The sequence below is a fragment of the Ptychodera flava genome (genome assembly GCF_041260155.1).
Source record: "Ptychodera flava strain L36383 chromosome 3 unlocalized genomic scaffold, AS_Pfla_20210202 Scaffold_25__1_contigs__length_14229661_pilon, whole genome shotgun sequence".
In the NCBI taxonomy this organism is placed as follows: Eukaryota; Metazoa; Hemichordata; class Enteropneusta; family Ptychoderidae; genus Ptychodera; species Ptychodera flava.
In genome coordinates, this window is record NW_027248279.1 from 9,232,977 (window position 1) to 9,257,569 (window position 24,593).

Consider the following 24,593-nt stretch of genomic DNA (forward strand, 5'->3'; position numbering starts at 1 on the left):
AGCCTGACAAACTTCTAATAAGGTTGACATAAGACCCGCCGGGTCTTACGGCGGGATATGGATACTGTTCCATTTAAAAGTAACATTTTGACATTTTTTTTTTCGGAAGTTGGAAACAAACACTTCATCTTCAACAAAATAATATATTCTGAAGGACTATGAAAAGGTAGAGGTTAAATCTCTTCAAAACTACTTTCAATTTATATGATCAGCTCTGTTAAGAAATCTTAAAACATACATTGTGTATAAGTAGAGAAAATAGCAAATTAAAATAGCAAATTCTACTGGAGCTTCCTTGAAGAATACCCAAAAATAAATTGATAGATACTTATTCTGAAAACAAAAGATTTCTATATAAAACTTGAGAGGGCGCTACACCTTACCAACACCATTTTGTCTTTGAAATGCCTGAATTGGGACATTACCATGCATTCATTGGGTATAACAACGGCAGACATCAGTGGGCCGTGCTATTTTACCTGGTATAGTACTTGGCTTTGCTGAATAATTTTTGTGCAACAGCAACTCCTGTTGAAACTCGGGGGCGGCTAATGACTCTCAGTAAATGACTCTTATTCAAAATGTATAAACTTTTACCGCAAAACAAAATTACTCTTTTTTTCATATAGTATTTACAGAACATAACGTGAAAATTGTCACAAATTTGGATTAAATTTTTATTTGAATGTGAAAAATCTGGAAAAAAAAGAGGCCAGAAAATCAGGTGATTTGTGTAAGTTTACATTTCTTGATTACCCAACTTACAACTGCTTATAAAGTAGTAAACCAGACAAACATTCTGATCTTGGGTTTAAAACAAAATAATGAAACTGAATGAATCTATGAATGAATGCTATGTTATGAGCAACACTGCCTTGATAGTCAAACTATGTGTTCATATTTGAAATATCAAACTAAGAGGTACTTTAGTTATTTTTGACTCAAATAATTAAAGAAACTTGATTTATGAGACAAGAATTTGATTAAACCATTTGTTTTGTAGATTTGCGACTAGGAGTCGTTACTCATGAATATTTAATGAAAACAAACACCAACCTGCAATGCACACAGGGATAAGGTTTGGCAGTCTTTCTCTTTTTGAACTCATTACTTTTCAGTGTATTGTGTGGCCAGACAAAGAAATGACCAACCATCACTGACAATACATCCATTCATGAGAACCAATCAATAGTGACATTGTCCTTTGAACAAACTGCATGGGCAAACTAGGAAGGGCTGTGTTTTCTGTTCTGAAATGACCAGAGTTTAAATATACCTATACAAGAGTGCGCGCGCGCGTGTGTGTGTGTGTGTGTGTGTGTGTGTGTGTGTGTGTGTGGCTGAGTATTTTAGACAGATGTCTGTTGCTGAATTTATAGCATTGAATACCATTGAGGCATTCATGGCCTCACATTTCTAGGAGGATGTTGCTCCGTTCATTTTTCAAAATTGGGAAATATTGTTTGTTAAAATATCACAATCAGACATTGCCTCAGTTGTGCAAGCAAAATGACCATGAAGCCTTATTCCAGGTTTCATCAATATATGATTTCTAAATGTCCTAAACACTTCATTATTTGATAACTTGATTTCACAAACAGGAAGGATGGCATACGCTGTACTGTAAATATGGACACTTTTCTTGTTCATCATTACATATCTTTCACAACTTGTTGCTGCTCTGATGTCAAGCTATAAAGGGAAGTTGGTACCTACAGTACCTGATGGCCTTAGAGATTTCAAAAAATTGACGAAAGGCAGGCTAGTCTGACATCATCCTCACATGTTTAAAATCAAACAAAGGCAATACGGTATACCTCACAAATACTTTCCTATCTGTACCCACGCTATGAATGTCATCAGAGAGTAGATCCCCTTAACTCGGTAGACAAAATGCTTTTGAATATTTAATGAGGTGACGCTTCATGAATATGTAATGTGTTTGCCAAGTTTGAGCTGCAGAGAGCATTGACCTGCCATGTACCTGCTGATTATGAATAGTCAATCTAGTGAATGAATGGCATCCTGTGTATTTCTATTGATATGTGGTTGTGAATCTCTGTAAAATACACTCATCTGATTGACATTTTTGATTCCTTTCCTGTTACATAATCTAAAGCAAGACAAACACAAAATTGAAATCACAATGATAGGTGGGGACAACTGAGACAAATGTGGCTTATAATGGGAGAAATCTGTAATGCCACAAAATTGTACATCTATAGAGGGCGCCACCACAAGTGGTCCAACTCAGAACAACTTTAGCATCTTCCATATACAGCCACTGAAGTTACAAATACTTTTCTTTGATTATTACATTGGCCATGTTTCAAATTCTGTCGGCAAGTGAGAGAGATTTCAGACCACAACCAATCATTGTAATTTCATAGCAAAGCCAAGCTAGAGACTGAAAGATTAAGATCTTCCCTTGCCCTATGTTCCTAGTTAATGAGTCGTCAGAAATATTTTGCCTGTAGATGCATATCAAGCCACATTATTCAAGACAAATTTGAACCCTGAGAAAACTACTATCATCTTCTTTCAAACACTAAACTCTGTATCACAATGTAATTTTCTGCAAAGTGGATAGAATGATTTCTTGTTCAGATCATGAAACAGAAAGCTATCATAATAATAATATTGTGCACATATACTGCAAGCAGTTTATTGTAGAATATTGACATGTATAAAAAAAAGTGGAACAGAAGTGACAGGAAATTTAAACAGGCCGTACTTGCAGAGAACATTGGCAAGAAAATCTTCCACATTACACAAAAATTTGCTCATTCAATTGACCACCATTACAAATGCAGAATCACAGTATTTGAAATTGTTGATCTGTTTAATCCTGATTGTTTTGTCTGGAGTTAACCGCTCTAAATCTCCAGTATTAAATAGCTCAATAAATGGATTTAGAATGACATTAACCCAGCACATACATTATCCAGTCTAAGACTTAAATATTTTAAAATCTGTACAAAACTGATATGACATAAGCTTTGTGGAGAACATGGCATGTTTCACAATGTGTCAGTGATTTTGTCAACTTACATTGATGTAAACCGTTTGAGGTTTAAAACAGGAAATTTCTTGCTTGACATTGAGACTAAACATTTTCAACTGGGGTCCTAAAACTTTTTTAGGCCAGGATGAGTTCACACTTGCAGGATCATAAAATACTGATATTGAAAATAGATAAATTTGATATAAGCGGTGCATATTATGGGTCACATGTCATAACATTGACCAGTCTTTACAGCTGGATGGAATGAATGTCTACTATGTCTTTGGCAAAAACCTCAACAATATTGCTTGAAATATCTGTGGAGATAATTACACAGTTTGTACCCAAGTAACTTTTGTGGTTACTCATAAGTACTTAAACAATTCATTGGAATCTATTTTAATAATCACCTCGTTGGCTCCTCATTGGCTACCTATGAACACAATGTTGGCAAGGCATTCACAAAGTACTTGGCACCATGCTATATGGAATGCTTTCCTCTGTTGCCATGGCAATTCCACTCTGACCATACTGAGAGGATTGTGTAGCATTGATTGCTGTATCACAGCCTTTCATTAGAGGGTTGGAATTGTTTATGTTCTGTCTGTGAAGAGTTATTCCACTGTGCTACTTGTCGTGTCAAGTGTGATAAATGTGAAATTACAGCTTTACAATCACATTACTGAATCATGTGAATGTAAACAAGATCTGCACTAGCTTCAAGTGGGTAACTTAGTGAGGTATGAATTATGTACAAGTCTGACAAGTAAACCTTACATTTACCCTTCCTTAAAATGCCGTCCTACACTCTACAATATCATGTTATGATGGCATAAAAGTTATTTCAATGCAATGATGATAGCACATCTGAATAAAACACGGCAGTTTCCCTCACTGTCGCCGATAACATCAATGTAAATACACAGCCTTTTCACAGATCAATACAGTGTTTCACTTCAATGTCTGGTATTCGCTATGTACCATGAACTCTTCAGCTTCCAGGAAAATAACATCCTTCACATGCTGGATCTGTCAAAACCAATCTGTGTACAATTCAAATCTTAACCCAATTCATTAACACTGCCCTCCAATGACTTGGGTGGTGCTGTCAGATGACCTATGATCCCTGACCTTTGACTCTTTAACAGGGATCATAGCAATATCCCTGATCACAGAAAAGTTTGAAGGACAGCAACAGTCTCAAGCACAACAGTACAACATCTTAAACAACGATTTCAAGATTTATCCTACCGTCAAATCATGTCAATGACAGAACACCCTATCCTAGATCAACTATCATCTGTTCATGGCAATACATCCTCACATATTAATTAATGAGTAACTTTGAAAGAAACAGTAGCTCACTGCCTATTGCCATATTTTTCATCTCTCTTCTGCATTTTGCAATTGCTATTGACCACTTGAATATATTTATTGGGTTCTATTATTATAGCAGCATTACTGTAAGGCAGCTGAGGCCCTCTGCAGTACATGGCCTTGTCTTACAAAAACTTATCCAGCGCAATTTGTTCTGAGTCAGGATTTCACGCAGTACCCTTCATATTATCTGTTACATTTATATTTAAAATGACAAGACATGTAAATTGAGGGTAAAATACTGGTACCACGCCCCACCAACCTATCAGTGATTAGAGTCATCACATCACCTACACTGCACAGCTCTGTTCAATGTGTCAGACAGTAACCACACTGTGATACACAACTAGGTAATACTGCGAAAGCGTAACGGACAAGACAGTCAGTCTCAGTCAAATTTATCCTTGTCAGAAAACCACAAATCATACAGGGAAGTGGTGTCTAAGTGAAACACTACCTACATATTTAGAATATGATCACAGAGCAATGAGTTGCCAAACTACACAGCTGAAAATTTAACAAGGACATTCTCTGCAGGATATCTGACCCAGGGCAACCCACATGCCATCAAGCCTTAACCTATGGTAGTAAACAGGACCTACATTTACCAATACTGGGCCCTGGTTTTAACAGTGTCGGTAGGTCAAAGGTTATATCATCAAGGTCAAAGGTCACACAGGTGACATTGCAATGCCTCAATTTTGTGTGTGTTTTGTTGGAGGAACTATATGTGCAGTTCAGTTTGGCAATTGAAATACAGTAGCTTTTCCCATTGCATCTGATCATTAGTCAGTCGACAAACTACCAGCAGTCTTTTAATTAGGGAGTTCATGAACATCATTATTGGTGACAGACATTATTGAGATACAACCATGTCTCCCAATAAGGATATGTATAAATAATGTTGCATTACAGAATTCTGATATTAATCTGTCACTATTTTCACCATGGATATTATATTGCATAATCAGTGTTCTTTTCATTTGACTTTACCAGATATTAATATACATTTAGGTAACCATGACTGGAAGATAAATACTGATTTTGTGTATACAGCTTTGACATGAACTACAGGCACAAGGGACAGACTAGAAAACACAAAGTATATTTTATTGTGAATACAGACCAAATATTACCCTAATTATGGAAGATGGGGCCAATAGACTTCTTCTTTTTTTCACATTTACATTTTACTTTTCTGGTCTGTATCATTGTGTGTGTTCATATTGAAACTTGACAATGACATGTTTCTGTCATCTTATTGATGAATAAATTGAAAAGTTATTTTTCCCTTGGAGTCACCCTATGGAATGGTAGTCATTTTAACATCAAATATTCATTAATTTCAGTAATTTGTTTCCCCAATACCGACGTGATTTTTCAGTTTGTCAAGTTGGTCTCCCAAATTTTTCTCTAGATTGTAAAAGGAAATGGATTAAGGCTTCACAACATCTGAACGAAAGTGAAAAAACACCTTTCAGTTATCAGATGTCTGCTACTTTAAAAGCTGTATATGAGAGTCACATATAGTACCAGAATGATAGACCAGGGTATGAGGGACAGACACAAGGAACAGACATGGGGACAAGAACATACAGACTGGTTTGTTTGGAGATACTGTACAGGTAGTGTACACAGCTGTAGATGGGGCTAGACACGGGGACAAGAACATACAGACTGGTTTGTTTGGAGATACTGTACAGGTAGTGTACACAGTTGTAGATGGGGCTAGACACGGGGACAAGAACATACAGACTGGTTTGTTTGGAGATACTGTACAGGTAGTTGTACACAGTTGTAGATGGGGCTAGACACGGGGACAAGAACATACAGACTGGTTTGTTTGGAGATACTGTACAGGTAGTGTACACAATTGTAGATGGGGCTAGACACGGGGACAAGAACATACAGACTGGTTTGTTTGGAGATACTGTACAGGTAGTGTACACAGTTGTAGATGGGGCTAGACACGGGGACAAGAACATACAGACTGGTTTGTTTGGAGATACTGTACAGGTAGTGTACACAATTGTAGATGGGGCTAGACACGGGGACAAGAACATACAGACTGGTTTGTTTGGAGATACTGTACAGGTAGTGTACACAGTTGTAGATGGGGATAGACACAGGGACAAGCACATATAGGAATAGCTGGTATAGTTGGAGATACCCAGTCTTGTACACAGTTGTAGATGGGGCTAAAGCATATAAAAAATACAGATGAAATGAGGCCTCTATGCATTGGATAATTATCATATGAGGATGATGGGTTGTGGTGGATTGATATGTCACATTATTCAAGATGAGAAATGATGATAGAAATGATGATAGAAATGATGATAGAAATGATGATAGAAATGATGATAGAGATGAGAGACACCAAGAAGCAAACACAGTGAGGAAAGACGTCATTTCATAGCAAGATGATAAATGCAGAGCAGTGACACAGAGAGGACAAGATGCAGGGTACTTGATGACATGGCAGCTGTTTCAACACACCCTGGTTATTATCCTTGATGCAGACTGTTACATAATCATGTCTGAACAACTACTCGTCTCCCCATCCCATCTGATATGAATAATTATTATACATCTACCATCGAGAACAATAGAATTTAGCGTGCGCTAAAAAAGCCGTACGGAACTCGCGCCCGTTCCGTAACACGTACGGTTTCAAGGCGCCCCATTCCCTGCGGCTGTATCTGCGCGTTCACTGTAGAACAGTTTCAAGGGACCCCTTGGACGAGTGCCAGAACAAGTCTCGCGCGCGCTCTGTACTTACGTATGTGTGTAGTGCACACACTCCAAAACTTGCAGAAGCGCGTCCGAGGTAGCGTTCCACACTGGCGCGATAAAATCGGAAGAAAAATTGTTGACATTGCACGAAAACGGTCACTACTCCGACATTTTGATGCCCCGATCAGGAATGTAAGATGTATAATAATAAGGTTATTACGAAAATACCGCAAAGGATGCACTCGGACATTGGCGCCGCGCATCGCCCTCCGCTTCGCGTCGGGCGATACGCTGCGCCAATGTCCTCGTGCATCCTTTGCGGTATTTTCGTAATAACCTCATATTCCATCAATGTAGACAGCATTGGGCACACATATTTGATGAGATGGCTGGATGTACTCATCACTTCCCCCTTGAAACACCAAGCATTTAAGATTTAATAATTAGAGTACAATTAGAGTACAATTACTACAACTGTTCCCTGAGAGATGTACATTTTATTCATTTTTTATTTTGAGGGAAAGAAAGATACTTGCTTAGAAAACACAGACAACTCCCTGGAAATAATCCTGTGTAAAGCGTACGTGACATCATAAAACCTTACTTTGCATTTTATTACTTTAGTTGTAGGAAACCCTACGGTGATTTATTACACCATTCTCTGTGGCATTTCCCTGACTCTGATTCCGACAACATTAAACACAATGTATCAATCATTTCAAAAGATTCATGAATATAAAACACTTGTCAATAAAGAGATGTCTATGCAAGTGCAAGCAGTTCAGGGTGGTTTAGTATTGCCTGATTTACAAGGACAGGCTCTAATTTGGTGGGAAAACGGTCATTTAGAAGTATTTTCATCCAGGGATGGTACTGAGGGAGAATTCTCATCTCATATCAGAGATCTCTATGAATGACTGATGTACCCTGACACTGGTAATGCCTCAGAATTCAAAGTGAACTGTTCAAGTCAAACTGCATGGGACTCTGCCACTCACGAACTTTTTTTTTTGGGGGGGGGGGGGGGAATTATTGAGGAATGTTGAAATCTGTGGATATATACTGTTACATTTAATATCAGTTTGAAAAGCTTGTCACATTGATGAAATTTTACACAATGACAGACAATGTTATCAGCACTTCAAACTCCAACTAACCCTAATTGGACTAGGCCTATTCACCAAATTTGGAAGGGTGGGGTTGCATTATTGAGGAATCTGTGGCTATGTATTTGTTCTTTATCAAGAAGTCCTCCCACTGTAGGACTTACATTTTGTATCCATTGGACCCTCTCTAGTGTTTGAAAAGCAGGGCATGGCTTGCAACATTGAGGAAATCTCCCACAATCCTGCTGTGTCGATGAAACACTACAAATGGCACAGCTATTTGTAGAATGTGAGATGTGAGGACTTTATTAGTGCTATCTTCAAGTTTGTTAAACATGTGTCAAGTCATTTATGGGACTTACAAGGCCAGTCTGTACATTTTGACCTTCACTTGGGGGCCAACTTATTTACCAAAGACATAATGATCATAGTTCAATTCAAACATCTAACCACACCAAATATGTTCCTTTGAATTCTCCGCCCATTGGTATTATCTAACCAAATATTTCCATTGAAAAGTAGCTCATTCATGGAATATTTTATATGGATACACTGCAAGGGAGTACTATTCCTACCCTCTTCATGTTGAATAGTTTATATGGATACACTGCAAGGGAGTAATATGGATACACTGCAAGGGAGTACTATTCCTACCCTCTTCATGTTGAATAGAAAAGCAGAAATGAATTTTTGAAAACAAAACAAAACATTCCAATTATCATAATGCAAAAACGGGCATAATTTAATTATTTCCATGACTGACCTAACCTGGAGTGATAACATAGTGTATTTGCATATCAAGTCAGAACTCTCAGTAGTGTGGTAGAGGTACTTTATGTGCCACAGGCAATAACTGCCCTATTTATATTTCAACAATTGCAGCGCTCTAATGCACATCACTTCAAATCAATAAGTTTGAACTCACAGTGTTATTCTTACTTTTCACATCAGGCCAAACTAATTCAATTGTTTGTTTTGCATCTCTGCGTGGGTAGCTTTTTGGAGTTTTTAGGAATAACACTGTATTTGAATAGGACTTAACCGCATAGCCTTTCTGCCAAAAGATATTTCTGTGAAATGTTTTTTGAAAATGCTTGTATATTTGCAGAAAGTCATACAGAATTGTAAATTACCCAGGTGAAAGACAAGTTTGTGCTTTGATTCTCTGATAGACAATCATATTACATGGAAACAATCAACTGCCATGTGTCTTTTTGAAGAGCTTTCAACATTTTGAGTGGACACAAAACTAGAATTTAATTACTCTAGCCTTATTATTATAACACAAAAAACAATGTACAGTATCTATGCTACTTCCATCTAATCAAAATTCATCATTAGATTCCAATCTTCCTTTGTTAAGTTTTCCAGATGTCGTGTTTTACCAGTCTTTCTTTGAGGATTAAAATCACAACAGAGACTTCACAAATCATTAGCATTTTCAGCAGGTTGAGGCTCTAGACTAGATGATTTTGCCAGGTCATATTCCACACCTGACAATGTCAGCAGTAACTTCAAGAAATTGTTGCATGGTTGTCTAAAATCTTTCTGGATAATTAAGGGTTTTGCGAACCACAACACACCATCTTTAGGGGTTTTAGTGCCCTATATTAACTGAATGTATTCTAAATTAGCTGCCAAGGTGGTATAGTCACTGAAGAAAGCTGGTGTGTGCATATTGGTAAATAAAAGACATTTTTTGTGTTTGAGTGTTGAATTTTAGGAATGTAAAATGGAGTGAGGCACTGTATATTTCCAATGTGTACAATGAATTCTTACTCTCCATGACTGGATACAAGAGGGCACTGTTGCAATTTCCAGACAGCCCCTAGCTTTCTTCAACACAAGAATATTTGATACATAACAAATATCTAAATATTCAATCATGCTTATGATGGTTTAATTCCTTGGAGAGTTGACATTTTTATTGCAGCTGTCGTTTTCTCATTTATGAGAACAGATCTAGTATGCATAGTGGTATTGATTTAGGAAATTGTGTGTTATTTCCTTGCTCTGTTACACACTCTGCTCTGATGGATCTCAACATGCAGGGCCCCTCAAGGAAGTGAAACAACCGTTGTTGCTATTGTGGACTATTTATCTCTATAATGGTCATCATCATGTATTCTAACAACCATGTCTGATAGCTTAATGGTCATCATCATGTATTCTAACAACCATGTCTGATAGCTAAGCTGATCAGCCTTGGAAATTATTACCGTGAACTCAGTGTATCTACAAAGCTACATCAAAGGGCTGTGTTACAGGACAAAGATATTTGTCAAAACGTGAAAGTAACAGAAACATAATTGCGGTGGCCTATATATACACTTAATCAAGTAAATTTGATTAGGCTGGTTGCACTCTGACTGTTGAAGAGGCCATGGACGAGGCACAGGGTTAACTCTGTGAAAATTATTTGACAGTGATATCATGAGGATCAGTCAAAGCTTGCCTTCCTTTAGTAACATTGGTATCAAAGATGCTGTAATTTAAAATTGCTCCATTGTAATTTGTATCTGCCAGGGAAATGCATCAATGTGTCTACCTTGCTCTGCTCAGAGTTAGCAGCCAATCACAAAGCTTTTGACTGATGATACACAGCCCATTTTGTAAGATTGATGCTGGTTGGTACATCACTTTTTACAGCCAACTGGACAAAACACCTCTTGGGAAATATCTCAGCATCACTGAGGTACACTTATTTGAAATAAACTATACAACAGATGGCTTTCTTTTCTTACAGGTACATGGCTTATTTTTGTTGTAGTACCCAGAATCATGAATACATAGAATTACACTGCCCTAGGGCTGAGAAATTTAATATCATTTAAGTATTCAGGAACGGCAAACATGATTCTGATAAAACAATTTCCTATTATTAAGTGCTTAAAATTACTGATTAAGACCAATATCACGACAATGAATTATTTACATCTTGAGAACACTGCAATAAATTCTTTTATTCTTTACTAATAGATTCTCACTGACAAATATGATAGAAGTCACTGATACAATTCATTTGTGTGGTACTAGTTTTATCATGACACTGCTCAACGACACAATACCCTTGCTCTAGATACGGTATTCTGACTGTAGCAGTGAAATCAAGGTATAAGGCAGAGAAACTGAATTTTAATTTCCATTCTTGCAAGATCACATGTCACACATTGATGTTTGACTAGATTGTCACAATTTGGACAGAAAAAGGTGTTCAAATACACAGAATTTCTTTGACTGGCATGAATTTGCAAACAATGGTTCTGTATCTTCTCCTTTTCTCCAAACACAGACTGCCACCACCTGTTACAACACAACCACACCATCGCTGCAGGACGTCACATCATTATCATGCAGATCATGTTTCATTTTCCAATCAGCAAAATGTTCTGAAAGTTCAAACGGATAACTTAACCCTCTAGGGCACCTTAATAAACCATTGCAGCAAAATTGCAAACTTCACTTTGTACTTTCCCAACAAATATTTAAATAAGTCTTGAAATTTTCTCATTGCACCTTTCAATAAAGAAACCATCTACACTGTAATGGCGCTGTTGTTGTATATTCTGGATATTTTGAAAATCACGTTATGTTATTTGCCAAGATAGGCGTTACCAGGCTTTCACTGGATAAACTGTGTTTATTACAGGTCATATTGAGGAATAAACATGATGTTGAAAACCAATAAAATTAGCAATACTGAAACATTAACTCATTGACATCTTGCCTAATCCCTTGCTGTTTACTTGTATTTTTGTTGAATCCGTTGTTAAGATTTCACAATAAAATTCACTGACTTGTGCTTCTTTTATTCCAGTACCATGAAATGTTGGTGGGTGTGTGTACATGTAAGTCCTAGAAAGGTTGCAGACGTTTTGTTTTCAAGGACAATTTCACATTCCTTGCAGTCTTTCACCCTAAACTGCACCATTAAAGGACATGAGGTGACTAGGTTATTACAGAAGACAACAATAAACCTACTCTGGTTGTCTTGATACCACAACAGGGAACAGTCCATCGGATGTCCCCTCAGTAGAGAACAGTCCATCGGATGTCACCTCAGTAGAGAACAACCCATCCAATGTAACCTCAGTAGAGAAAACCCATCCAATGTCACCTCAATAGAGAACAACCCATCCAATGTCACCTCAATAGAGAACAACCCATCCAATGTCACCTCAGTAGAGAACAACCCATCCAATGTCACCTCAGTAGAGAACAACCCATCCAATGTCACCTCAGTAGAGAACAACCCATCAAATGTCACCTCAGTAGAGAACAACCCATCAAATGTCACCTCAGTAGAGAACAACCCATCCAATGTCACCTCAGTAGAGAACAACCATCCAATGTCACCTCAGTAGAGAACAACCATCCAATGTCACCTCAGTAGAGAACAACCCATCCAATGTCCCCTCAGTAGAGAACAACCCATCCAATGTCACCTCAGTAGAGAACAACCCATCCAATGTCACCTCAGTAGAGAACAACCCATCCAATGTCACCTCAGTAGAGAACAACCCATCCAATGTCACTTCAGTAGAGAACAACCCATCCAATGTCACCTCAGTAGAGAACAACCCAAGGGGTTATATTGGATGTTACAAATTCACTGGGCGGATAGAGCACATGACCTCACTCTGTGGGAACGGCAAAGCAGAGTAATAATAGAAAACTGGGAAAGGACAGCAGATTGTAGAGTGCCGGAATTTGGGTCATGTTTTGTTTTCAGTACCACCAACAGAACATGGAATGCATAATTTTCATATGTGACCTTGACAGCGTACTAATGAATGACAGCAATGCTCTGAAAAACGTCTAGAAGAAATATTCACTTGGAAAACTGCGAGGTTTGCAAATTTTGTTTCCACTTTTGCAACCAGTGTGATGATAATATAATAATAAGATAGTTTATGCAGTTCAATTAACCATCAATGGTACTTTATGCCAGCCACTGCTTGTTGATATTAATAATACATACATCTTCAATGTAATTCAATGATGGATTTTATTAAACTAACACAACATCATATTAACCTGTTCTAATGAAAAACTGACACATCATCACAAATCCAGGACATTGAACAATTTTAGATCAATAATTTAACATAATTTATGCAAGACTGCATATCTGGTTCATTTGCATTTATATGACATTGAAAGCATTACAATTTCATGCTACATGGATTCTTGTCAAATAAACAGTTCAAAAGTGGTGATTAATATTCTACTGTCTGTCTTAAATGTCTTACTTATTGATTAATTTATCACAAATTCCTGTTTGTCTGGCTCACAGGTTGTTAAGCAAGCTTACATTTGGAGGACATCGGTTTTCCTTCTTCATGAGAAAGGCTGTACATCTCTGATGTGTTATGAAAGTTCCAGATAAATCTGGTCCGTAAAAAGATTTGTGGCAAATTATTATATCTGGAAAGTATTGACTAGTATAATGTTGATAGTTTCTCATTTTATGAAGTTCAATTTCAGAAGCAGACACGCACATAGTCGGTTGTGTTTCAACACATAATTGCTAGATACCTGTCAATATCATACCATCACATTTACCATGATAGATTTGTGAATATTGTCAACATCTAAAAATATCTCTTATCTTAGTGGACAAGCTATAACAAGGAAAACTGTAAAATGTTAAATATTAACTTAACAAAAACCGGGGTTTCATGTATTCCTGTATTTTGTTATTTTCTTGATAGAATAGTTGGGCATGAAACCATAGCACAGCATTGTAGAAGATAGGGGGCATTGGGGTCATCAGAAAGCGTGGCTCTGGGACGTCATAAGCCAAACTTTATCCCATTCAATGTTTGTGGGATTTGTGGTGAAAGCTCTTCACAAACAGTCTCTGAACAGAAAATAGATTACTTGTTTTGTACATTGACAGAAAAATCTAACGCCACCACATGACGCTTTCTGAACCAGGCAGTTTATGAGATGTTACAATGATTCAATGTTCTATGGCATACAATTACCTGAAACAGTCTGTTATGTTGATTTCCACTGTTGGAATTATTTATCAAGGATCTTGTCTAGCCAAGGAATTGCATTAAAATCCATTATGTTGATGACATGGGAATATATTTATACAACTTTATGAGGTTAAAGGTTACTGTGAGTACATGTAAGTAGCACAAAACAACTATGCTGTTGAACTTATTCAATGTCTCATACCTCGGTACAGTGTCATAATAGCAGTCAATGTGTTTGCATAACTCATGTCACTTTCAAAGCTGCTGACTTTAATCTTATGCTACACCTATCCATCTATTAGAATGGCAATCTTATACTACACCTATCCATCTATATAGAATGGCAATCTTATACTACACCTATCCATCATTATTATACATCTACCATCGAGAACAATAGAATTTAGCGTGCGCTAAAAAGCCGTACGGAACTGGCGCCCGTTCCGTACGGCACGGTTCAAGGCGCCCCATTCCCTGCGGCTGTATCTGCGCGTTCACTGTAGAACGGTTTCATGGGACCCCTGGACGAGTGCCAGAACAAGTCTCGCGCGCGCTCTGTACGTACGTATCAATCTCCGTACAGAGATTGTAGCGCCGTGGAAAATTATAACATAGCTGGGGAGTCTCAGCAGTAGCCACACTAATCTCTGCCGCAGGCGACTGTTTTCACCAACTTTTTGGGTAATGCACGTTTTCCATGATAACATTTTCTGTCTTTTTTATATATAATACTTCGAACCAAAAAATTAGATAAATGAAAAGTACACTAGTTTCAATATCGATCCTCTATTCCGTGAACACCTGCAAAACATAGACCTTGCTCTCGGTTACAGGGACGTAAATTGATGATTCAAATGTATGCCCCAACGGCTGTCAGCTTTGCAGACGAGACTGCCAAAGTTTTAGCAGATTATTTATTATTTTTATTAGTGTATTAATGTATTATTTTTACCAGTGTGCGGAAAGTGCAATCTCTAGCTGAATTGCTCCATCCGTTTACTATTTCCGCCACATTTATTTAGCCAGTTGGGCGCACACAGGATCGAAAGAAGTCCGAGTTTGGAATATTTAAATTTGCCTGCAGCAGAGATTGGTGAGGGCGCGCGGTCAACGACTCGGAGACCCTCTAGCTTGGTTCGAATTATCCACGCCGCGCTGCTGCCCCACTGCGCTTCAATCTCTGTGTGGAGATTGCGTACGTATGTGTGTAGTGCACACACTCCAAAACTTGCAGAAGCGCGTCCGAGGTAGCGTTCCACACTGGCGCGATAAAATCGGAAGAAAAATTGTTGACATTGCACGAAAACGGTCACTACTCCGACATTTTGATGCCCCGATCAGGAATGTAAGATGTATAATAATAAGGTTATTACGAAAATACCGCAAAGGATGCACTTGGACATTGGCGCCTCGCATCGCCCTCCGCTTCGCGTCGGGCGATACGCTGCGCCAATGTCCTCGTGCATCCTTTGCGGTATTTTCGTAATAACCTCATAATATAGAATGGCAATCTTATACTACACCTATCCATCTATATAATATAGAATGGCAATCTTATACTACACCTATCCATCTATATAGAATGGCAATCTTATACTACACCTATCCATCTATATAGAATGGCAATGCAAATATCTGACATAGTGATACCTGTACATAAAGTACACTGCTTGAAATACAACATCAAAAAATAGCGTCAATGACACTGTAGCTCCCATCCTGGACTATTTAGTGTTTGTTCTCTGGTCAGATATTTGAACATATGTGAAAGGGATAAAGTGCATGAAGTGAAAATACTTAAATGAAATGTACTGGAGACAGTGAAATATGTTTAATGTAATTATTCAGAATATAAATGGAAAAAATACAGAATTAGATATATCGAATACTGTGATACAACCATTAACTCAACAAGTCATTTACAATGACATAGTCCCCACTTGTAATAGGAGTATTAGTCTTGATGGGGCAGGAAAATGTGGTCATTAAGAAGTATCACTGGAGTGTATATGTTGAGATCTATGGGCACATAGGTCTATGTCGTTGTTCCCAATTTGAAACACATGAGGCATGTCTAAGTTATGGTTCTAAATCGGGAAAAAAGATCTGACCTCTAGCAGTATTGGCCAGCCAAGAAATACATATGCGCATTATAAATGAGGTACAAGATGTGACATCTTAAGGTCTAATATCCTATCGAAATTGGAGGGTATAGAACTTGTGGTTACTGAAATATGCATATATATGTATAATCAAGGTCAAAGGTCATCGAGGTCACATGACATTTTGAAAAAAAAAATATTATATTGCTAATTAATCCCTATATGCCAAAAAATCCGATCTCTAGCTCTATTCGCTTGCCCAGAATAAGATGTGTACATAATTAATGAGGTAAAGCCTGTGTTGTCATAAGGTCTCCCATCCTACTAAATACAAAGGACATAGCACTTGTGGTTACTTATTTATTGACATAAACATATATTTTAGGTAAAAGGTCATCGAGGTCACATGACATTTGGTCAAAAAATTTCTCTCCTATAGTTATCCCTATATACCAAAAATCAGACATCCAGCTCTATTGGCTCGCTCAGAATGAGATATGCGCATAATTATTGAGGTACAGTATGTGGCCTCATAAGGTGTCCAATCATACCAAACATGAAGGGTGTAGCACTTGTGGTTACCGAGTTATGGAAAAATATGTATATTTGAGGTCAAAGGTCACCGAGGTCACGTGACATTTTGTCAAAAAAATTGTTTGCTAAGTTATCCCTATATACCAAAAATCAGACCTCTAGCTCTATTGGCTCGCTCAAAATTAGATATGCGCATAATTAATGAGGTACAATATGTGGCGTCATAAGGTGTCCCATCATACCATACTTGAAGGGTGTAGCACTTGTGGTTACTGAGTTATGGACAAATATGTATATTTGAGGTCAAAGGTCACCGAGGTCACGTGACATTTTGTCAAAAAAATTGTATTGCTAAGTTATCCCTATATACCAAAAATCAGACCTCTAGCTCTATTGGCTCGCTCAAAATTAGATATGCGCATAATTAATGAGGTACAATATGTGGCGTCATAAGCTGTCCCATCATACCATATATGAAGGGTGGTAGCACTTGTGGTTAGTGAGTTATGGACAAATATGTATATTTGAGATCAAAGGTCATCAAGGTCACATGACATTTTGTCAAAATATCAGAGATATATACGTGAACGGATGGACTCACGGATGGACGAACAGATGGATATGACCCAATCTATAAGCTCACTGGACTTCATCCGTGGGGACTAAAAATTGTGTCACTGCATCCTTTTGCAATATGAATACGATGAGAAACTAAATTTTTATTTTTCGTGGCCTTATACATGGGAGTCTATGGAGATCCGCCTTATACATGGGAGTCTATGGACGTGTAAACTAAAAATATGCAAATTTCACCACGATTTGCCCAAATTTGGGACAGGTCACTCCTATGCACTTCCATACCAAGTTTCAAATCAATCGGACTTGTGGTTTCAGAGCAGGAGATTTTTTGACCAAAAATGGGAGAAAATTACAAAAAAATTCATGAAAAATAGCAAGTCCAAGATACTGACCCAAGATGTGCACAATCATTTCATGTCAGCCCAAAGTACTTACATGCTAATTTTCATGTAATCTGCTCAGTGGTATTGAGTTTTTTCAATTTGACTGTTTTTACATTTTTTCACTTAATTTGCATATTTTTGGCAATGACAACTTCATTTGAACAAAATCTCATCTACAGCCCATCATCCATGTACACACCAAATATCAAGATGAAATGTACAGCGGTTTTGGAGTTTTTGATGTTGACGGACAGACATACAGACATACAGACATACAGACATACAGACACACAGACATACATACATACATACATACAGACATTTCCCTAGCCTATAAGAATAGCTTCCATTGCCATATATACATATGGCTATGGGAGCTAAAAACTTGATTGACATTCAAAAGTTGTAAGCAGTTCAATTCTGAATGCACTGAAAAATCATGCAGTTAGGCAGATATATGTATTGACAAGAAATGGATTAAAAACGTTGTAGATTCAAACGATAAATAAAGATTTATATTTCAAGTTGAGCCTGATCTATTTCTCCTATTGCTTTCAATCTTCAAGATGTTGATCTAAGATTAGATAGTGAACTTCCTTTATTGCTATGAGAAAGATGAACTTGAACTTCATGTGTGTCACTTCATCAAAATGGCTGTTACTATGCAGGGTAATATATTCTGAGAACACCTAAGTAACTGATTTCTCTCAATTTTTCCTCTCAATGAAAATTATTTGTCATTCCATGGTTTATGCGACCTAATAGTGACTCACACATGGACAATGGATCAACCTTTGTAATAGCGGCCCACTTCCATGGATCAAGAGCTATTAACCAGCAATGTCCTTTACTCTCTGTGTTCTGGGGAACTGTGTCACCATGATCTTTTGCCCTCACACGCACCATTTCTGATCAAACCTCAACATCCTACCTACTCAGCTAATCAAAAACCGAAATCTAGGGCTTCCTGGGCCCAGCATTGGAATGACACATTCCAGACCAAGGAAGACAAAGCCATTACTTGATATACAAAACTACTCATCACTAAAAATAGGACACTGTGATGAGAGGTTGGTGAATCATAGTGTGGTTTCTTTATTCTGAATATGTAGAGAATGACAGGTGTAGCAAAGAATACTGGCTGACATATCTGACTGCAAAAGCCAAACCAGTCTGCAATTGAATTATCTGACACTCATTATGTACACACCATGGCTGAGATTACAATACAAACATAAATTGTAGGCGTGGCTGCAATAATTTACAAATGATGGCATCAAAATACATTTCTATTTTTACTTTTGTGCTCTGCAAACAAACGGGATCCTGGCTCCAAGAAAATTTGCTATCAGAATCAAGTATTATCAAATCTCAGTTGACTGGCAAATGGGCTGGTCACTTTCAGAAATACCAGATTCACTAAGCCACATGTTGAAGCCTTGATCCATTCTTGTCAGGATGTTGTATGCAATGCTTTGTGATGTACAATATTGCGGAGAGTGGATGAGATATTATGAAATTGTATAAAAGCTGTTCATTATCTGAAAACCCTAGAGTTCTGACAGCTGTGTAATTCAATAACTTGCTGACTATATAAATTTTAACGATGATTGTTAAACAGTAGAAATGCATTAAGTTGCCTGGCAGGATAAAATTTCAAAATGTAATAGTTTCACTCATTGAAATGAATAATTTATAAACCTGGTTGGCAGGAAAAGCAGACAGGAAACAACTCTGTTTTTTTAAAATAAGTTTCAGTTTGTATTCTCAATATTCAATTATTTTGAGTCCAGCTTGTTAAGATGTTGAGTTATGAGTTTGAAAATTGGGTAAAACACAAGACTGTGTTTCAATGACATGTTACTTTGATGATACAAATTGCAAGTGTTCAGATTTGAAAGGAGTGTCTGTGTATCTTTCTGCTTGGTGGGTCAGTCTGAGATATTGGCTAGACCAACCATGTCTTGTATCTTGCCACAGCCACACAGACACTAAATCATATACAGTGGGGTTCTTGCAGGATATTCAATGAGGGGGGTTTAATGCTATACCATAAAGGGTGATAGGGGATTTGAGGAGATAGGAGTATAATTGGATGTATCCAGTGTGGGTTCATCTCCATAAGCTGACTGCAATGACTTTGTGTAGTGGTGAAATCAACATGATAATACAGAGGTGGGGATTTGCTTATGTTTAGAATGTACACAGGAATTTACTGTGATGCAATCGAGCTGTGGATATGGCTTTTACGGTCTTGACTGGAAACGGTTACAGATTTCAATAGAAGACAGTACTTACACCATGTGACATGTATTTGTAACCATGATTACTGAACTACACAAACACCCCACAAACACTGCAACCTCACTTTAGCAGAACCCCCCCTCCACTCCAATTATATATCACGACTCCTATACACAACATAAAAGGTTTGCCATAGATTTTGTGACTAAACCAACAGAACATACTACCCATATGTTCACAGAAAAATATCTATTATGTGAAAAAAATCTGTATTCATAAAAATAATATATGAAATACACACATTATCAATCAATGCATCTGTTTCAGTACCAGAGCTTTGTACTTGATGACATCATGCCGTATTACACAAAAGGTAACATATCAGATGTGGAACACAACAACTGCTGTCCTGGTATCAGGATTGGATGGGATCCGTGTCCATGGTAACAGTTACACAGTTCAATGAACTGTAGTTAACCTTCATCTCAAAATACATCATTTTAAAATTGGTAAGCAGTTCTGTTTTACATGAAGCCATCAAACGTCACTCTTTGGTGAAGCTTTTCTGAATTTCTTCTCTTTTAGCTCAATAAAAAAATTATGTTTTTGTTCTTAAAGCTTACAGAATTGACGGAAACAAATTTGTAAAATGTTAGAATCAGATGAAATTCAGCGTTGAGAATGACCTTCAACATACCTATCTGACAAAGCCAGACAGACCTGGGCAAATAAAAACCCTGCCATTATCACAGCGTAATTTGCATACCAGGTTTTTCACCTCGGACCAAACCACAACACCTGGCCATCATGAGGGGTATACAAGTTTAATGAATTCACATAATATCTTTTACACAACAAAATAATAAAACGCATTTCTCCCATACCTTGTGTGGATATTTTGACTATCGTCAGCAGTAAATTATGAACATTACATTTATGTGATCTTGTGCCCCTCCAATTTCCATGTACCTACCCTCCCCCATAAATTGCTGTGATATCACCGATGTCTCCCCTCCCCAAGGTTCAGCATGATGATTACATCATCATCTACTTAGATGGCATAATCTACTCACATATATCTAGCTGCTTTTTCATGAAAATACCAACCAAGGATGTCTAAGGACATCTATGAAAATATCTGTCAATTTTTCACCAAAAGTGAAATAAGCCATTATCCTAACAAATGTCGTACGTGTCCATTCCAACGTCCACTGTGGTATGTGTGTCTGTTTATTCTTTCCTACTGCGAGAACAGCACCTGACTTTTTCATTTGTTTCTGCTAGATGTTCAGGCAGCTCTGTTTAATCAAAGTTTGTGATTACGTCAGTTGAAATTCAGCAATTACTCTGCATTGCTGTAATTATTTTGATCTGTGCCTCTTTTATGTTGGTGAAATCAAATTAAAGTACTGATAGTTTGATAAATTGACGCTGATCACTACACTCTATCCCATCTAGATGTTCACTGCGGAAGCACCATGGGGAAATGCTATCACTTCACTGAAAGCTGTTTTCAATGCACTGCCAGGTTTTATTCCCTGCTCTGTGGTTTCTCCTGGTGCTTTCAACAGGCCGGATGATTCCATAATTTGTGTGTGGGGGTGTAAGCAGGACAGGAAGTGAGCTCTGAGTATCATTATTACAGAATGATACATTTGAATCTAACATTACAGACCATAATGTTCCAATGTAATAACATGCCACTGTGTGGGTCATGTAGAGTGTAACCACCATTCACTTACAAATCAGTTCATTGCATAGATCTCTTTCTCACATCCAATTAGACCTGGCATCAACTGAAATTGAGGTTATACAATGCAAGGTTCCAAGCCGTGATAAGGTTAAGGGTCATTACTTCCACATCCATTTGTCTTCTTTTCAATGGCTTCTTACAGTCTTATCACCGCATGGCTAATTTAATTTGGGAAGCAATCATTATTAAGACATGTAAAACTCTTGTCCCAGCACTGAACCTATACTAACCACCAGAAAGCTATTAAATATTCATCAGGGCGTGGATCTTGTCATGAATTTTTCATGATTTTAACATCCATGTCCAGACGTGTATCTCTACTACTCCCTGTTAAATTCAGGCCACGGAAATTAAAAATCTTGCTTGCAAGAATCACCGCTAATCACTAATCTTTCAGCTTCTAATAGTTTTTCCTTCTTTTTCAGAGGTGTATAAATCAGGCACAAAGAGTTCCATGTTTTTCTTAGTGTTAAATCAGTGATTTTATTTGTTGTTTTATTACATGGTGAATGCACTGGTCAGCAATCATTATACACAGTTCACTACTTGTATCCTGTAAAACACACTGACACAGTGGACAGCCATTCAACCTCATCAATTCCGGAGCACACTGACAACTTTGGGAAGAAAGAATTGTCCCTTCTGTGATATTGCTGAAGAAAGCTGAGGAGTAAGATATATGCAAATTGGTGTGCACAGTTGAAACAGATGGCAAGATCATACCATTTCATTACAAATTGAACAGAAGAGATGCAAAGATGATTATTTGTACCTGAGCTACTATTAGTATTTGTTGAATCAAATGTGCTGAAATGCAGCAGAGCTCTTCTTATAACTTACATCTTCAACAGCACCATTCCATTATACCTGGTTACGTATGCATTTTAATCGGCTACAGAGGATTTCGTAAAGTGTGTTGTAACATTCCCAAGATTTATCAGATAAGATAAGTTCCCACCACAGAGGAATTCCAATGTTCAAATCACTTGGCAAAGGGAGTCAGAATGTACAGTCACATTGCTTTAATATGTTGACAACACATCTACATCTAACTCTACATGTATGTGCAGGCTTTGGCTTTACGGAACCTGAAAGCCACAGCTAGGTTTTAGACTATATTCAAAGAAGTCAAACATTACTATGTTACTGTATATGTATTTTATCTGTCAGGTAGTGTAATTGTTACAAAACTGGCCAGTGTATATGTATTTTATCTGTCAGGTAGTGTAATTGTTACAAAACTGGCCAGAACATTTAGCAATAGTTATATTATTAAACTTAGTCAGATTGGAACCACCAGAAACCCTTCTTGCAATCTTTCAAAATACATATCAATCATTTTATCAAGAATTGTCCAAAATTCCTTTCCTTACAATAAAACCTTGGAACTAATATTATCTACCATCTACCAGCTGTCTGTCTGTACTGCAAGTATGAACTCATTGAAAATGTCCAACCAAGACAGACAATGGGATGTGACCTTTGACCTGTCTGACACACTTGAAAGTGATATGAAGGGGGCAGTCTACTGTCTAGTCAATCGGTAGGTTGGGAAATCTTCAACTCAAGGACATTCAGAATCCTTTCAATCTACTGCTCTTGATGGGATAAGAACTTAGGACAAGAAATATATTCTGGTTTTCAGTGCAATGTTTTAGTCACATCAAACGCCTGAACTGTATCTGGTAGTAGTTACTGATAATGAATTTTAAGATTTGTGAAGAAGACTGCTTTATAAAACTGAAGTGAGCTTCAAGTTAGCATTTCAAATTCTATCAATCATTGGTATCCGTCCGTTCCAAGTTGCTAGGATACCACAAATGCCAAAAGGTCAAACTTCTCTGTTACCAAGCTTCAAGGTTCAGCATGCGGTTACCAATATCAGAAGTAAATACAATCCTTGATCAGTTTGAATTTTGAAGTCTGTTATTTGTAAGTTTCAATATTCAACCAGTGTCTGGTTTCCCCCGCAGTGTGTGCATGACCAGCCAAGTGTTGGTTGATTTCTGTAACCCCTGGAGCAAAAACATTCTTTGTAACAGCTGGCCAGCCACACAAATTGTACTTTGTTTTTCACCAAACATTTGCATTGACCCTTGGCTGAACTCCATTATGTTGTATGGTATTTTCACCTATACCCTCTGTTACCTGCAGATACCAAAGACTGGAAAATCTGAAATATTTTACCTCCCTCTGTGTTATGATTGATAAATAAATAAATTACTGTAATGATAAGTAAACTCTGATATTTTCTTCACAATATTTATGAATAGTTACTTATAATATCATTGATATTACATGCAGACATTCAAGGACGTTGCTGCAGATGTTTTGATTTAGAATACAATTACGTTACAATATTGTGTAATTGTCTTGAATATTTGCCTCTACTTCACATCAATGGGCAAATATCGAAATACATCACACTGTCCCATGGGGCATGCATAGGGTGTGGCTTTGGGGGAGGTAATAAAGGTGTTAGTTAATGAGGGACAAGAGGTAAAAAAGGGGTACTGCAACGAAGGGAGGGGATATGTGTGGGGTTTCTAAAGTATTATGGTGCTTAATTGTTTGTATTACTTGAAAGAGAAAATGTGACTTGAGTGAGCCAGAAATGAAAAGTGAAACTACAAACAAACTACTATGGTGGAAAGGTTTTCAGAATAACTGGAATATATGGAATGATTTTTGAAATCAGCCTACCAACTATGTACTGGACCATGTTACAAATTGACCAGTTTTTTTCATGTTTAGGATTATCATTACAATACAATACACAATTTGATCA

The 24,593-nt window shown here is 37.4% G+C and overlaps 1 protein-coding gene across 4 annotated transcripts in view; it reads right to left on the bottom strand.

Moving 5' to 3' along the window:
* The window catches only part of LOC139125576 (uncharacterized), a 75,657-nt gene that overhangs the window by 25,590 nt on the left and 25,474 nt on the right, over window positions 1-24,593 (bottom strand). The window lies entirely within an intron of this gene.